Raw genomic sequence first — 7,118 nt, forward strand, 5'->3', positions numbered from 1 at the left:
GAATAAGAACACCCACTCGATATACCTCACAAATTGTTTCTACACATTGAGTAATATACTAATAAAAGTACTTTAAGTTGTATAAATATTATCAAAATTCAGTTACTAAATATAATCTATTTATGATTATTGATACAAATCTGTACTCAGAGCCTTTTAGAGTCCCCTCATTACTTCGTTTACCACAAAACTGAAATCTCTATAGTGATATTGTTCTTTATCAACACCTAAAAGCTGTTGGAAAAAAATTAACGATCCAAACACTTGTGATGAAAGCACTTCCAGAAAAGTATTGCAGATATTCACTAAGCCTAAAGAGAAATCCAGACTCTTTGGCTTTCTTTCTTTTTTCTTTTTCTTTTTTTTTTTTTTTAAATATTTGCCTCAAAACATATAGCCTCCTTAAAATGTTGTCACACAGAGAATCATTTTTAAGAAAATGGATATATGGGAAATGTGGACAGTGCAGCTCATAGTCCCCTTTGTAAAGTAGGGAGATTAGGTGGTTTATGTAAAGTCCCCATTCCCCAACCTTAGGCCACAACCTAAATTGGAGTTGTGGGCTGTAAAGGATTCCCAGGAAAAGACGTGCTCTTTGGCCTTCTGTCCAATCAGAGTAGACCAAGGAGGAAGAGAGTTTTGGGTGGAAAAACTAGTCTAATTGTCCCGAAGCCACAAAAACAATGAAAAAAACCTCACGAGGGGGACCACATTCCCACTCATGAGGAAACCGTGCACTGCTCAGGTTAAGTCCTGAGCTTTAGGGTTACTTAATAACTGTGTGACAGGGTGGCATGAGTAATTAACTTAACCTCTCTGTGACTTGCTTTCCTCTTCTGTAAGATGGAGATAATGGAATTTCTCTTTTAGACCTTAGGGTCAAAAAGTTTTTATGCTGCTCAAGTTAGCACTATAGTAAGGACTGTTCAAGAGTTGTTTCCTGAGATAATCCTTTTGCCCAAAAGTCTGCCTACATATCAGTGACTCTGAATTTAACCTGCTGCAATAAAATTATGTTAAAGGTCCAATGGAGTCATTTATCAGAAGCCTTTAACTTTCAAAGAAAACCTTCAGTTGCATTATTTGTTTCTTTTTGTTAGTAATAATAATATTAATCCTAGTGAAGTACTAATGAGTATTTTTGTTTGGGGCCCTAGGCTTTAAGTTTCTACTGGCTTGCCTTTAAGTTACTTAAGAGATCCAACATCTTATTATGAAAAATTATTTCCTTAGACCCTTGCTAAGAGCCCTAGACCATTTTTTTAATCCATGTCCTAAGGGTCTGAAGTAGCACTTTCTAGGCACAGAGGAGAATCCTTTTGAAAATAAATATTTCTAAATGTTCTTGTGTCACTCCTTCTTGGATCACATCTGTGTATCCAGGTCAAAGAAGACATCTAACTAAAAGTTGCATTGAAGATGAAGCCTAGAATTATTTTAATTAAGCTCATAGTTATCCTAATGCTGTAAAATTTTTTTGTTTTAACTGTACAAATTTTTCTCTAGGTTCTTATTTAGCTCTTCTCTCTTGATCATAAGAAACAAAAGCCTCATATAATTTCATTCATTTATTCACTCATTTGTTCATTAATTTATTCAACCATTCACCATACATCTATTGATATTACAGACAATTAATATAAAATTGAACAAGAAACAGCCTTTGTGAAGTATATGATGATTTAGATACATCAACAAATCATTTTAATGTTATCAGATGTGTGAATCTCTTTAATAAAGATATGTACCGAGAGGTAAGGAAGCTCCGAAAAAGGAGTGATGGGTTTTTTTTTTTTCTGTAGGAGTTGGGAGAGATTTCACAAAGTGGTGAAATGGGAGGGATATTCACAACGATTGGAAGATAGGTAGAAAATAGGCCCAAAATCATTCATTATAAATTATCTAACTAAATGAATTAATATATAAAAAGGATTTACACCACTGCTTGGTACACAGTGAGTACCAGAGAGATTAGCTATTAGTGATGTCATCACCATCAACATCATCTGGACAATAGGAGTCATCAGGGTGCTGATCAGCTCCCAGTCTCTCTTAGGTGTGATTGCCTTTGCTCACATCACTGTCACCTTCAACAGGTTCAAGTTCCAAAGGTCCTATTTAATAAAATCCAGCAGCACCAAGGTAAAGCATGAATAGGTACCACCTAGCCTCCTCCAGTCTAGCACACTTTCCTTATCTAGCTAAAAGTATTGCGCCCTAAGTACAGACTGTGTAATAAGAGAAGGGGATAGATAGAAGAAGATTAAAGTTAAAACTCTGTATTTAATTTGTAAATGAAGGAATTGGAGAATAGAGGGGAAATTTAACAGGACTCGAGTTTCTTAGAACAAAGTGTGCTTAAGTTTTGTCTCAAGATATTGAATGGCACTAGCAATGGAATGTCGAATGTTGGCTATTGATTAGTCAATGTAGGAAAAGCTCTGCTGCAAACCAATACATATGGATCTCTCAGTGGGTTAACACACAGCAATTCCACCACAAGTCTCAAGGCTCTTTGTGGCAGCTCCCTTCAAAGTGGTGATTTGGTGACCCAGTCTAATTCCCCCTTGTAGCTCTGTCATCTGGAGCACATGGCTTCCAGGTCACCATGATAGGGAAGAGAGAACTGGAGAGTCACACATCTGTTAATTAATGCTTGGACCTAGAAATGATCTACATCAATTCTGCTTCTACTCACAACTCATTGACCATAACTAGTCACATGACTTTATTTAACTATATGGATATTAGGAAATTTGTGGGAGTACATAGGTATTTGGAGAGTGGCGTTTCTGCACAATTAGCCACAATGGATCAATTATATTATAACTTTATTTTTGCAGAGGTGGAGATTGGGAAGAATGCTGTTTCTGTTTTTTCCTTTATGAATAGTTTTCCACTAGTCAGATTCACACTTTTTAGTAGACTGAAAAAAATATAGATTTTTTTTTTTATTTTGCTCCCTAAGGCTTAGTACCACTGCAGACAATATTAGGTTTTGAATGAATAAATAAATAAACAAATGGATAAACTCTTCAGATAAAGGCAGTATAGATTATCCAGCAGGATGATCCAGAATTTATTCTGGTAATTGAATTAATTTCATTATTAGAAACATAGATTCATTCCAGTATTTAAAGAACTACCTGAGGGAACAGTAATCAAATTGATTCAATTTTTCATTGTTTTCAAGCCAGCCCTAATGTCTCTACACTACATATTAAACTACCTAACCCATCACTTGCCATTTTATCTACACAAGGGCTTTCCTTTTTCTTAGTGTCTCATTAAAGTCTTCTTTTTGCCCTAGAGATTTTTTTTTAAAGAAAAAGAAATTTACCTTATTTTTCCATATATCATTACCTTGGTTTAGTGTTCTCTGCTTCTATAGAATTTTAATTTATATTAAAGGAAAATATTTGATTCAGCTGTTCTTAAGAAAAAATAACGCTTTTCTACTTTAAATACCTATTTCATCAAAATATTTCTTAAATATTTTTTGTTGTTTAATTTCTTGTTTCTGCACTGGAAAAAAATTTGAGAGCCACTGTTCTCCATGTCTTCCTTCATCTTATCTATTTTGCAAACATGGTAAGTGATTTCATTGCATGCACCTGTGCCTTTACAACCTTTAAATGGCATCTTCGTTGCCAAAGAAAAACTATCCTCTTATTTCTAACAAAGGTATATACAGCCTCATCAGCCACAATACTAAGCAAATAATGTGTTCAAATATGTCCAAGTTCTAATTATCCAAACTCTCCAGAAATGATACCCAACCAGAGATTCTGAAAAATCATGATTGATGTAAATGAAGTCCATTCAGCATTCTTATCCATAATTCATGAAACCATATGCCCAGATGGGTCACCATAATCTCCATAAAAACAATAAGTGATTTAATGGAAATAGACATTGATTTTAAAATTCTGTCAAAGCATGTCTCTTAGAAATGTAATCAATAAATGCTATTGATAAATAATTCCCTTCAGTAAAGTCAGTATTCTACAATTAATTCAGATCTCGAATTCCTCTTCCCAACAGTAATAGTGAAATCTTGTTAACTTAGAATGCTGAAGTGTTCTCCATAGCTAGGGTTGTCTAGACCAGCAGTCATCACATATGCTATCAGAATAGACCAGTATACAATGACTAAGCACAAGGCATGCCATGGTGTGTTTACTAAAAACAATAAAGTATCAACATTTTAAGTTATTTCCTTTTTTAAAATGTGACATAGCATGAATTCAAGCATGTCCTCATGTCTTTCTAATTCATTTACTTTGAATATATGAGAACTGTATATAAGCACAATTTATTGTGAATAGCAGTTAGCAGTTTACCTCAATGCCAGTAAATTTTAATAGTTGTACCAATTATACACTATGGTGTGTGGAAAAAATACCAAGAATTTCCTCAACATTGGGTATTTTCAAGGGAATCTATCACATATGTGAATGTCAAGGATATTACAACAGAGAAAAGGTTGGAAGTCATTACTCTGGCTAAGGGTGAATATTCCTGAAACTCATTTTCCGCTACATTTGGTCTAAAGCAAATGTAATTTTTCTTTTGGCTCTAATTCTGTGGTAGATATTTTCCATATTCAGCCACTTAACTCACATCTAAAATATCAAGTTAATAAGTTAGTAGTTTTTCCTCTCATCTCTACTGAAACCATTTTTTAAAATAATTTCTTTCACTAAAGCACATCCCACTTACCCACTTGAAACTAAGCCGCAGCAAGCTCTCAACCAACAATTTGAACATTTGTATCTACTTTTTTATATATAGCAAGCAGAAAAGGAGAGATCATTTCCTTTCAAATACATCAGTTGAGTGGCTTTAAGAAATATTATCCCATGTGCTCATTGATGACTATAAGGTCATCACATTAAACCACAAACATTGTAAAAATATACTGACATAAATAACACATATTTATGAAAAATGACATTCTTATGCAGAAGTTCTAGGACTTCAAAGTGTTTTTCTTTAAAAAAACAAAACAAAACAAAACCTCATAATGATATTCCTTAAACCAACAATAAACTTTCGAAGACATCTATTATTATGCAAGATCCCTCAGCAAGTTCCTGTAACTGGCAAATATAGCTTGGCCATTTTTTTGTTTTATTCAAGTATAGTCTATTTATATGTGTTAATTTCTACTGTACAGCAAAGCAATTCAGTTATATATATTCTTTTTCATATTTTTCCATTATGGCTTATTTAGGATACTGAATATATTTCCCTACTAGACAGTAGGACCTTATTGTTTATCCACCCTATATAAAATAGTTTGCATCTGCTAACCCCTAAGTCCTAATCCTTCCCTCCCTCACTCCCTCTCCCCCCTTGGCAACCACAAGACTGTCCTCTATGTCTGTGAGTCTGTTTCTGTTTTCACAGATATTTTCATTTGTGGCATATTTGAGATTTCACATATAAATTATTTCATATGGTATTTGTTTGACTTATTTCACTTTGTATGGTAATCTCTGGGTCCATCCATGTTGCTGCAAATGGCATTATTTCATTCTTTTTTATGACTGAGTAATATTCCATTGTGTGTGGGTATGTATGTGTGCATGTGCATGTACATTCCACATCTTCTTTATCCATTCATCTGTGAGAGGACATTTAGAGTGTTTCCATGTCTTGGCTATTGTAAATAGAGCTGCTGTGAACATAGGGGTGCATGTATCTTTTTGAACTAGAGTTTTACCTGGTTGTATGCCCAGGAATGGGATTGCTGGATCAAATAAAACTCTATTTTTAGTTTTTTGAGGAACCTCCATACGGTTTTCCATAGTGGTTGCACCAATTTACATTTCCACCAATAGTATAGGAGGTTTTCCTTTTCTCTACACCTCCTCCAGCATTTGTTATTTGTAGACGTTTTAATAATGCTCATTCTGATGTGTGTGACGTGGTACCTCATTATAGTTTTGATTTGCATTTCTCTAATAATTAGCAAGGTTGAGCATCTTTTCATGTGCCTACTGGCCTGTCTTCTTTGGAGAAATGTCTATTTAGGTGTTCTGCATGACTTTTAATTGAGTTATTTATTTTTTTGTTGTTGAGTTATACAAGCTTTGTATATTGGAAGTTAAGCCCTTACCAGTCAGATCATATGCAAATATTTTCTCCCATTCTGTAGGTCGTCTTTTTGTTATGCCTATGATTTCCCTTGCTATATGAAAGCTTATATAAATTTGAGTAGGTCCCATTTGTTTATTTTTACTTTTATTTTTGTTGCCTTAGGCTGACCTAAGAAAACATTGCTTCAATTTTTGTCAGAGAATGTTTTGCCTATGTTCTCGTCCAGAAGTTATATGATGCCATGTCTTATATTTAAGTCTTTAAGCCATTTTGAGTTTATTTTGTGTATAATTTGAGGCTGTGTTCCAACTTCATTGATTTGCATGTGAATATCCAACTTTCTCAACACCACTTGCTGAAGAGACTATCTTTTCCCCATTGTGTATTCTTGTCTCATTTTTTGAAAATTAATTGACCATAGTTTACTTCTGAGCTCTCTATTCTGTTCATTTGATCCATATGTCTGTTTTTGTGCCAGTACAACGCCATTTTGATTAGTGTAGCTTTATGGTATTATCTGAAGTCTGGGAGGGTTATGCCTCCAACTTTGTTCTTTTTCCTTAGGATTGCCTTGGCAATTCTGGGTCTTTAATGGTAACATATAAATTTTAGGATTATTTGCTCTAGTTCTGTGAAAAATGTCATTGGTAATTTGATGGGGATTTCATTAAATCTGTAGATTACTTTGGGTATTATGTCCATTTTAGCAATATTATTCCTTCAATGCAAGAGCATGAGATATCATTCCATTTCTTTGAATCATCTTCCAGTTCCTTTATTAATGTTTTGTAGTTCTTAGCATATAAGTCTTTCGCCTCCTTGATGAGATTTATTCCTAAGTATTTTTTGAAGCAATTTTAAAAGCGATTGTTTACATTCTCTTTCTGATATTTGATTGTTAGTGTAAAGAAATGCTATTGGTTTCTGTTTGTTAATCTTGTATCCTGCTACCTTGCTTGATTTGGGTATCAGTCCTAGTAGTTTCTGTGGTTTTTGTTGTTTTCTATAGAGAC

Source organism: Sus scrofa, chromosome 6 (genome assembly GCF_000003025.6).
Source record: "Sus scrofa isolate TJ Tabasco breed Duroc chromosome 6, Sscrofa11.1, whole genome shotgun sequence".
NCBI classification, from domain to species: domain Eukaryota; kingdom Metazoa; phylum Chordata; class Mammalia; order Artiodactyla; family Suidae; genus Sus; species Sus scrofa.